Source organism: Dermacentor albipictus, chromosome 5 (genome assembly GCF_038994185.2).
Source record: "Dermacentor albipictus isolate Rhodes 1998 colony chromosome 5, USDA_Dalb.pri_finalv2, whole genome shotgun sequence".
NCBI classification, from domain to species: Eukaryota; Metazoa; Arthropoda; class Arachnida; order Ixodida; family Ixodidae; genus Dermacentor; species Dermacentor albipictus.
Window position 1 is genome coordinate 158193456 of NC_091825.1, and position 10802 is coordinate 158204257.

Sequence of the window (10802 nt, forward strand, 5' to 3'; positions counted from 1 at the left end):
GTGAACATGATAGCGATGCGGCGCAGGCGAGCGCCCTCTGGAGGTTCCGTGGCCTCTCAGATTTCAACGACGTAACGACGTCAACGACGTCTCAGATTTCAACGATTTTCAACGACGTACTAATTGCGCACTAATTATTTCCGACTGATAGATAAACCCTGCAATATATGAAAAATATCATGTGAACGCGCTTTTGCCCACATCACAACCCCTCGAACAAGCTCTTTCCGACATAGCCAGAATGAAACAAAGTAAATAAAGAAGAAAAAACATCGTGATCGAGCTACTTCTTTAGCTGCCGCACCTCGGCTAAGTAACACTTTGCGCTTTATGTTAGTTCGAAAAAAGCTATGATAGCTGTTCTCTTAGCATAGATAAAATGCACGGATGTTTTCTTTCTCTCTTTTTCTTTGCCACAAGACCTATCTCTACAAAAGTGAATTGACAAAGCCAGTGCAAAGGATTAAAGGTGCGTTTTGTTTCGTCCCAGCCGCCATGTCTTTGTCTAAGGAGCAGAAGGATAACATGATCCTTGCCTCGGGAGCTGCAAATGGCAACAAGAGGAAGGCCGGAAATATATATCAGTCATGGAAGAGTGGCGGTAGACCAAACGCATCGATTATCATCAGAAATTTTGAAAACCTGAGACATACTGCTAGCTTCTAGAAACAGCGGTGGAGGACTTCATCTTTGAGTCCTAGCGTAGGCACGGATGTTCTAGCATTTATGGCGTCAAATCCTCATTCTAGCGTGCGGGACGTGGCTTGTTTGTAAGATCCTAAATCACTCGGCCTTTCACCCTTACCACCTTAACCTGCACAAATGTGAGCAAGATAGACCTGCAGAATCGTCTAGATTTCTCGAGTTGGGTCCTTCACGATGCACGAATTGGGTATTGCACGATGTTCGGGATCAGTCATTGTATGGATGGATTAGTAAATGCAAGGCGCAGAAGCAGGACTCAAGAAGAACACAAACGGCAGGACCAGCGCCACTCACAACTAAGTTTATTTCCGCAACAAGCCTGCCTTATGTAGGTTAATCAAGCCGAGTCACACAAGAAACTTTAGAAGTAAAATACAGCAATCTATCGACCACTCAGGAATCATATCTGGCACAACATATCAAATGACCAAACAAGAACCACACGTGGAGCAGCACTGGAAGCAATTCATCGAGTATAGTCATTTCCAAGGCAACGGGGAGAAAAAAACGAGACATAAAAAGTACCGTCTACGCTTCGCTATCAGACTATCCACAACATAACACACTTCAAACGCCTCATGCCAAGTAAGTGATAAAACCCGCACGACTATGGGAATAATGACCAATGAATAACACGGAAAAACATGAATAAAGCTGTCTAAGTACAGCGTCTGTGTCAAAACTAACATCTCTAATAGTCACTCACCTAAAATATTGATAAAACATGTGACCGCGCGAAAAATGAACCATAGATTGCTGTATTGTAGAGTCGATAGAATGCTGTATTTTACTTCTAAAATTTCGTCTGTGACTCGGCTTGATTAACCTATATAAGGCAGGCTTCTTGCGGAAATAAACTTAGTTGTGAGTGGCGCCGGTCCTGTCGTTTGTGTTCTTCTTGAGTTCTGGTCTTCTGCGCCTGGCCTTTACTAATTCAAGCATGAATCAACTAGCCCACGCAAAAGTTTTACTTGATCGCATGGATAGTGCTTAATGCCTCCTTGACCTCCGCCGCGGGTCGGCCCGGCATTGCACTATGTTCGGGATCGGCCCACGTATCGGGAATGCTTAACGCCTGCTTCACCTCTGCCGCGGATCAACCCGGTCTCAGAGGCGAGAAGTTGGAGTGGCGTCCTCTCGTGAGTGACGTCACGACCAGGACGCCCCTCGCTCCGGCTCGCTCGGCTCCCACGCGTGCTCGTTCCTTTCGTGCATGGAGGAAGAAAACAAGAGGAGGGAGCATGCGGCAACGCCATTGAAGCCAAAATCTGCTGGGCCAGTGGTGGCCCAACACGTGATTGCACGTCAAAGTGCGCGGTTGGTTATAGTGTTTCCGTTTTGCAGGCAGAGCGCCGGCAGGGCAGGTGAACAAGGGCGTACCGAATGAAATCTACTGGCATACCTACTGGGAATCAGACATCTCAGGAAATCTGAATTCTTGCTCTGTGATCTCGATGCAAGAGGTCACGTGTTGGGCCACCACTGGGACTTCACGGAGCGTTCGCTTGCCAAGGCTGGCTGTGTGACGTAATGCTCCCTCCTATATTTTCCTTCCTCCATGTCTTTCGTGCTGACTTAGGGTATTGGCGGCTCGATCCGTACTTGCTGAAGGATGTTTCGGATGATTTCTGCTGCCATGCTTGAACCGTAGTTTCTTCAAAACCGCGTGAGTCATGAAAATTTGCGAATTGGATATCTCAAGCTATATATGTAGCATTGAAAGGGTCTACTGGCCTTGCAATGCATATATGCGCCGTTTCTGTCCATAACTGTCGCTAAAAAAGAATATCTGCAAGTTCAACACGCGTAGTTATGTATGATGCTTCTCTAAACACTTAATATTCTCTTAGTACTTAGCTATGAGAGACATCGCATTTCATATGGAAGAAAAATCTTTTGATATTTGGTGTCAACATTATAAATCTGTGTTAGAAGGATACAGCCCGGCGAAGTTTTCATCATGATTCTCATTACTCGGTGAGTGGTTTTAGCGAAATTTAGCAACTGTATTAAGGCCTAAAAGGAACGGTTAGGCGCGCATTTTGTGTGATAAGGTTTTTTACTACTTTCATCGTTCCCTGAAACAGGCACCCAAGAACGCATTGGCTGTAACACGACGGCGCATCATGTATAGTATGTATATACTTCACAAACACCATTACAGCAATCACATGAAATAAAATTTCGTAGTTAAGATCGAGAACCAATCAAATGCAAGCGATGAAATGTGTCATTGCGGCCCTCACTAGCGTTTATCGACAATATGGCTACCACCTCCTGCAACGGAAGCAACCGACTGTCGATATGGCGAGGCAAGCATTCTTCGCGAAACCCAGTAGTTCACAACAACTATGAATTGAAACCATGAAGTAACTCTTTACAGCGCCAATTACAATGGCAGTAGCATACTCGAGGCACTATAGCGCAGCTTAGGCTGCCCTGAAAAAGAAAATTTAAACATTCTGACTCACCATGTCTCCATTCCGCATTGTTTAATCATACAAAGTGAAAACTATTCGCTTCGTCAGTACATAAAAGAGAACCTCGCATACACGCCTCATAAAGAAGACACCACAAGCCTCACACGAATTCACTTGCCTTTTGACCTCCACGGGGGACAATATCTTCAATATGTCCCACACTACTAATAAATGAAGCTTCGGCTTTTTGCTGGCTGCAGCCATACGGTGCAACAGGCATATTTCACTCAATTATTTGGCCCGAGCAGCCTGTGTTAGTTCTCCAAACAGATTCATCATGTTTATTTCTCAAGCAAGAAGCACCAGCAAATTGCTCAAATTCATTGAATGTGTAGCACGGAAAGGGAACAAATACTGGTACATTCCTTTCCGTGTGCGGCAAAGAGCTGCAAAATCTCAATCAGCTTCAGTTCAAATTATCGCCACTTAAACTTAACCGTTGAATAATGGTCTAATTTTGAGAAGCAATTAGAAATGCAAGTGGTGCTAGTAGAATCTAAAGTGCAGTGTTAGTTAAGTCCTTCTGTTACTAACGAGCGCTTCTGTGAAGAAATAGAAAAATTCGATATTATACCATAGACTAATTGTAGAGAGAAAACATGCCATAGCGGCTTAAAATCAACATGAATGTTGTAGAAGTCATATATAGCCAGCGTTTAATTGTGACACGTATGTTGCACCATGGTAGGTATGGAATCCTCACTGGATTTTTATGTACTATGTTCTTGCGTCTATGCTTTTATAATTCACGTGAGCTATCGCTGCAAAGTGTAGATCGGCGCATGAAAAACCCGCAATGGGCTGGTTTGAGCTCCCTCGGGTGGCAGTATATATAACGTTGCCTTTGAGAAATATATAGGCATCTAGGAAATAAGCTCCTTGATTACATTTTCGTGAATGAAGACGTCGTAAAATATGTATTTGAGCTGCCCGTCATAAATACAAACAGAGTGAAGGAGAGAGAGAGTGAGAGAGAGAGAGAGGATGCGTAGAAAGGCAGGCAGGTTAACCAGAGGCCGTTCCGGTTGGCTACCCTGCACGGGGGAAGGGGTTTAGGGGGATAAAAAGAGAAAGAGAGCGGAAGGGGGAGAAAGAGAGACGAGCACGAACAAACCGCGTACACTACAGAGCGGTAGAGGGCGGCGTTCTTAAAGTCTATCGCGAAACCCCGTAGAACGCGGAACCTTAATAACGCGAGTTAGGCCTTCAGCGTGGATGTTCTTGAGGAGTACTGATCTAAAGCTTTGAGTTCTGATAGCGGACGATTGTCCAACTGGTCCAGTACTCTGCACATCACTTGTCTCTGTTGCATATGTCGCACGTGAGGCTGTTGGTCCTTCCAATAAGGAAAGCATATGAGTGAACGAGAGAGAACAAGCGGAAACACTGCAGAAGGCGCCCGGACGCTGCCGAACGGCAGCAGACGACAGGCGCGAGTCTGTGCGCTGACCGCACGCGATTGGTGCTCGCTGCAGCCCTCTAGGTCGTCCTCGGGGCTAATTGCACGGAATCGGCCTACGTATGGTGAGTGCTTAACGCCTGCTTCACCTCCGCCGTGAGTCGGTCCGGCATGGCACTAACTTCGGGATTAGCCCACGTATGGGGAGTGCTCGACGCCTGCTTAACCTTGACGGTTGGTAGGCCCGGCATTGCACTATCTTCGGAATCGGCTTACCTATGGGGAGTGCTTAACACCTGTTTCATCAATTCCATGGGTCGGCCCGGCATTGCACTATCTTCCGGATCGGCCTACCTATGGGGAGTGCTTAACACTTGCTTCCTCTCTGCTACGGGTCGGCCCGGCATTGCACTATCTTCGGGATCGGCTTACCTAGTGCTTAACGCCTGCTTCACCTCCATGGTGGGTAGGCCCGGCATTGCACTATCTACGGGATCGGCTTATCTATCGGGAGTGCTTAACACCTTAACAGCTGTCCACGGAGACTAGATCCGCCGGAACCTAGCCATAAGCAGCTTCGCTGTAATATTCTAAATGTTATCTGTGGCAGATGGCACAATTATAGTTTGTGAGCTGGTCTACTTGAAGAGGCGGACCTTACTTGCACAAAAAACTGAAATGCATAATCGACTAATGAAAAAAATGCACTAATTAAGTTCTAACGAATTACCTTATGGCCCATATTGTAATTTACAAATTCTAGCCGTGCAGTTCGCAAGGCGAATGAACTTGGAACGAATTCTCAGGATGACACCAATTTCGAGATATTAATTCCCGAACTTCGTGGTTAGATGCATTGGTGGTCCACTTACTTTTTTAACAAACCGTCGTTTTATTTATTCAAGCACAGAAATAACACGAAAGCACAAAAGCACTGGAACGCCGTTGCATATTTCTCCGCAAAGTTTGGAAATTAAGATAAGATGTAGAAACTGGTGTGATCCTGAGAATTCGCTCTAAGTGGAGCCGCTTCGCGAACTCCGCGGCTAGGATTTGTAAATTGCAATATGGGCCGTACGGTAATTAATTAAAGACTTAGTCATTTGTCGTTAGTTAGTAAATTATGCATTTCAGTTTCTTGCACAAGTAATGTGCGTCTCTTCGAGTAGAACAGCTTATGAACCAGAATTGCGCTATCTGCCGCAGGCAACCTTTAAAAATGTTTGTATGTTTTCGCTGTAGCATCCTGTATACAAGCTGTTGAACTGACGCACAGTTCGCAACGGCACTACACGGAGGTGTGAAATATAAGATAAGCATAACCTGTCTCTCTGGGAAATCCCACTAAAAAATTATTTCATTTTGCTTAGACCCCTACAAACAGCCGAAGGACCCAGTAACCATCGTCTTTAAAATAAAGAAAGGTTTTACGTTGAAAAGTGAGGTTTTACGTCGAAAAACAACGATATATGATTATGAGACCTTCCGCGTTGTTTCAGTTTTCATCACTTAGAGTTCTTTAACATGCACTTAAATGTACACAAACGCTTTTCCATTTCGTCCCCATCAAATTCCGCGGCCTCGATTGAACCCGTGAGCTACAGTATAAAAGTCCAATGCCACATCCACTATTGCCACTAATTAAGCTAACGTGCCGGCTCTTTTTTTTTTAAGCACGGACTGGCAACACAATTGAACGCGGCTTACGGGTCAGATATTAATATATATATAACTTTTCGGCGCCCGAGGTCCAACCTAATAAAGGACCCCCTACCATTAGTGCGCATTCTGTTACGCGAGGAAGACGCAAACATTGACTGAATGTTGCGTTGCATTTCTTTTCTCACTATGCTTCACGTAAACATGAAAACAGCGCAACAGGAAGCTGAATGAGGCAGATACATTTCATTTGTTAAAGCGGCAAGCAGCAAGCAGCAAGCGCGCAGTTTTTCTTTCGTCTGCGTTTCACAAAAACTACTAATATATGTGCAAGTATGCACACGAGAGCCATACTGCTTGGAGAACAAGCAACATAATTCCCCAAGGCAACTGCAGTAACATAACAGAATGAAAGCCGACACTGCTGCTGCAATGTAGGCCCAGTCATCGCGTTGCGTAAACTCACGGAAATGAATGTATTCTTAAGATAAAAATAGAAGCCATATGTAATTAAGAACACAATTTGAGCGGTATGACCGCAAACAGCAGCGCGTGAAACAGTACGAACGACTCCGCGGAGCAGAATCGCCAGCAATTTAAAACGGCGCGACCTTGATGCGGCCGAACCCACTTCGATCGCAACGCCGCCACGGTATTTTTCGTCGTCGGGCACCTCATTGCAAAGCGTGCGCCGCTCATAGGAAGCTGCCTTGCCGAGCCTCACTGCCATGACGTTTTGCTTCCTTCGTCCTTTTCCTTCCTCCATGCCTGTAGACGTCCTCTTTGTAATATTAGTGCGGGAGGTGCTTTGTGGTCAACAAATAGTGATTCAATGAATGGTACGGTCGTGCCGGCCATGCCATTCTTTCAAGCGAAGTCGCTAGCCGCAGCTCTGCATCTCGCTATCGCCACGTTCAGCTCCAACACGGAAGCGCGGCTCTGATCTTTACACACTCTAGCATAAGTAGAACCCAACCGTTGACAACTTTCTCGGTCAACCAAACCGCCTTCAATCGCAGGCGTGATTCGTGCTACACTGAATGACCACGAGTAAACGCCCAGCCACTGTCTAAAAGCAAGCTCACTTGTTTTTCTCACACCAGCGTGGAGTGAAAATATTGAGCGCGGCGGGTCTAGCGACCAGCCCGCCAAGGTCTCGGTTGTTGCAATCTAAGAGCGAACGCGACGCATCGCGCGCAGTAATGCACGTCACTAGTTATTCAGATGCTCCGCATGCAACTAGTTTAGGTGGGATTACACACGTAGCAAGCTCACAATGTTGTACGTACATTTTGCTTCTCGGTTGTGGCGCGCAAGGGCGTCGCAGCTGCCGCTTTCGTTATTCTGCGCAGAAAGCACACGCACCTCGCTCGGCCTCAATGCCGGCCATTCCGCCGCCTCCGCTGCTGCCACACGGCTAGCGCGAGCGCGTCGCTGCCCGCAAAAGCAACTCGGTATTTTCCCCGTTATCTTTCTCTCTTGCCATTTCCACCGGACGGCCTCCGTCATTCACTCCCTTTCCCAAACGTGAGCTCTCCGGCTGCCGAGCGGAGAGGCTCGCTGCATGTCGCCTCTGTTTCGCGCGTGGTGACAGCTGTGATACGACAGTCACACGCGCCACCACGTGTTCCTGCTTTCCACGAAGGCGTTCTTAAGCTGACGTGTTAGCGAAGCTAGTAGGTGGAGAACGAGAGTGGTAGAAAAGGCACAAAAGATTTGCCGCAGCCTTTAAGATGGTCGCCGCATGCCGCCGAATCTCGGAGGCCATAATTATTTTCGTTGCTTCTATAATTTTTTTTGTGTGTGACCAGTAACGTTGCATAAATCGAGTTATTTCATGCAGGTGCTTGTGCCGCTGTCTATATGTTCCGACGACAAGCGCCCAAAGGTGTTTTAACTGAATACTGGTAAGCGCATTTCGAAGATGTGACTGAAGATAGACACAAGAACAGGACAAGCGCTAACTCACAACTAAACTTTATTCTGAAGACTTCGCCTACTTACGTACACAGCAGACCAGGATCGCGCAAGCGCACTGCCCAACAAGCCATCCAATGCACGATATCAAGAAGCGCATAGATTGCAGCATAATTTCTAAAAACTCGTTTTCTTTGCTACGCAAAACAACAAACATATCGCTAATGCAAGCAACTTTTTCTTTCTAGTATATTCCTCCACGATTTCTTTGGCCAAGCATGAACCAACGAGCCAAGCAACAACTTTTGTTAAAGGAATCTTATTTTTATTTTTGATTATATTCGCATTCATTATGCTTGCAGCTATAACTTGGTTCCACAATCATGCCAATTGTTAAGGAGGAAGCAGAACTTTATTGTTTGTGACATTGCACTTTTAATAACTCCTACGAAAAGGAGTATCGTGAATCAATGTGTCATGTTTTCGATAACAATCAGCTTGCTGGACGTCCAAGGACACGAAAATAACAGCCAGTTTATTGCCGCAAGCTTGTGAGAAAAGTGGCACACACACATGAAAACGGGGGGGAAACTGTGAAATGAAAGTAAATGAGAATAGTCGGAAGTTATTGGCGTGATGGCAATAAACTTTACACAAGCATAACAACACGCACATGACATGTCGCAAATATCCAGAGAATGAAAAAAAAAAGAAGAAAAAACCCCTACCCGGACAGGCCAGCAATTAATTTACTCAATATGGGTTGTTTTAGAAGGAATAATTATGACGCTTTTTCTTGTACTTAATTCTATGAAGGAGGGTGAATTAAGGTAGCAAAATTATGTGAATGGTTGCGTGCCAAAATAAAATGGCTGCAAAAATGATTACGCACGCACCAACATCCTCATCTCGAATGTGTATTCCAGTGAGGTCTTCATTAAACAGATTCAAGATACTGGTATCTCAGTCAATTAAGCCCTTCGACTGTGTTGCGGGTCTTTGCCTGCTATTTTCGAAGCCTTGCACTCGTCTTGTGATACATGGAAATTTGTCCTTGAATATGCATGATGTCCTTTGGCTGTAGAGTGTATTTTTGAGGAAAGGATAGGGGATATCCCTGCAATACGTAATATGACAGGCCGGAGGTAGTACTGGAGGCTTCAAAGCTATTGAATGCAGATGCTACATTCATTTGTGTATGCATTACTGAAGCCTTCAAAGCTTTTGAATGGCGATGCCACGTTCATTCATGTAATGCATTATTTTCTGATCTAAGGTCAGAGAAGCACTGCTATAAATGCTAAGAAACGAGAAACTTTCAGCGGTAAAGGCTCTATACACAATTAAAACATGATAACAAGTATTTTCAGCCCAACGCAAAACAGCTAACAACGCTAGAGCCCACATAGTCTGCTGCAGGCGTTGAGAGCGCGCGCATTATTGCCATACTGCAAATATTGCACGTGTGCGGCTTTAGAAATAGCCACATTTATTTTGCAAAACTGGTGCACCATACTTTTTCAGAAGCCACTGCGCGTAACATAAAGCTCTGTGCACCGAACGGCTTGTGTTCATAGGTCGCATTTTTTGTTCTTATTCTTGTTCCCTTGTGAAATGGCGTAACCCACTCTGGGGGATCGGCCTTGAATCGGGCGGTGAAGGAACTGTTAGCATTTTTTAAAATAAATTAGGGAGAAATGAGACAACTATCTTGCAAATGGGATTTTAAAGTGTCTGCTGTTACAGATATGAAAAATCAATTATATAGATATCTTGCGAATTTTGTGAACATTGCAACTATTTAGAAGAATTCTAACATGAAATTCATTTTGTCTCACGCAAAACAATGCAGAGGGCTTCACAAACGTTCCTGTGGCTGTAACCCAGTACGGTAGCCCCAAAGGAAACTTACAGGAAGAGTCATATTCAAGCCAAGCTTTTGGAAGGGTTCTTCTAAAAATCTTTTTTGTTGAATAATGAAACGACGACATGTCAAAAAGAAGTGTTCTGGAGATTCACTCTCGTTGCATAAAGGGCACAAGGGCGATATAGCCAGACCCGACCTGTGGAGGCAAAAGTTTAGTAGGAAGACTCGGCACCGCAGTCTTGTAATCGTTACTTCAATTTTTCTAGAGGAGCACCAGTTGTTGTTCCAAGGAAAACTGAGATGCGGGAAATCAGATGTTGCCAATGATAATTGCGCGAACTCATTTGTAGTAGCATATTTTCTGAATCGCGCCGCAGTGATGAAAGCTAACAAAGCTAAAATGGGGATTATACGACCATCGAGGGATGCTACTGCGAGTGTATTAGCATATTCGTTTAAGGCTAGACCTTTGTGACCTGGCACCCGCACTAACCGAATGAGATGTAGGTGTCTTGCGAGAAGGTAATATAAACGTTTTAATGAATCTGAAAATTTGGGTGTGGTTAGTGAAGAACAGACAGACAGGCAATCAGTTAAGGTTATAACTGCGAACGTGGATGGTGGTAATTTGCGTGAAGCTAAGGAAATGGCCAATAACTCCGCGTGAGGGGGAACGAAGAAGAAGAAGTCCCTCCGAGCGGTCGCTGCTTCTTCGGAGAGATATTGTTTTCTGTTTTCTTCAAGAATCAGTGCTGTGTTGAGACTTCACTGTTGT

General features: G+C 45.1%; 1 protein-coding gene and 1 long non-coding RNA gene across 19 annotated transcripts in view; one reads left to right on the plus strand and one right to left on the minus strand.

The window, feature by feature from the left end:
- The window catches only part of LOC135916642 (MFS-type transporter SLC18B1-like), a 71553-nt gene extending 63850 nt beyond the window's left edge, over positions 1-7703 (minus strand). For 10 of the 13 annotated variants that reach the window (XR_010569008.2, XR_010569007.2, XM_065450068.2 and 7 more), the window contains exon 1: positions 7533-7703. The gene's annotated coding sequence lies outside the window, so the exon portion shown is untranslated. The remainder of the gene's footprint in view (positions 1-7532) is intronic. The other 3 variants (XM_065450063.2, XM_065450067.2, XM_065450066.2) reach the window with 3 other exon arrangements.
- Positions 1-10802, plus strand: part of LOC135916647 (uncharacterized) — a 465480-nt gene that overhangs the window by 6251 nt on the left and 448427 nt on the right. The gene's annotated exons all lie outside the window — the stretch shown is intronic.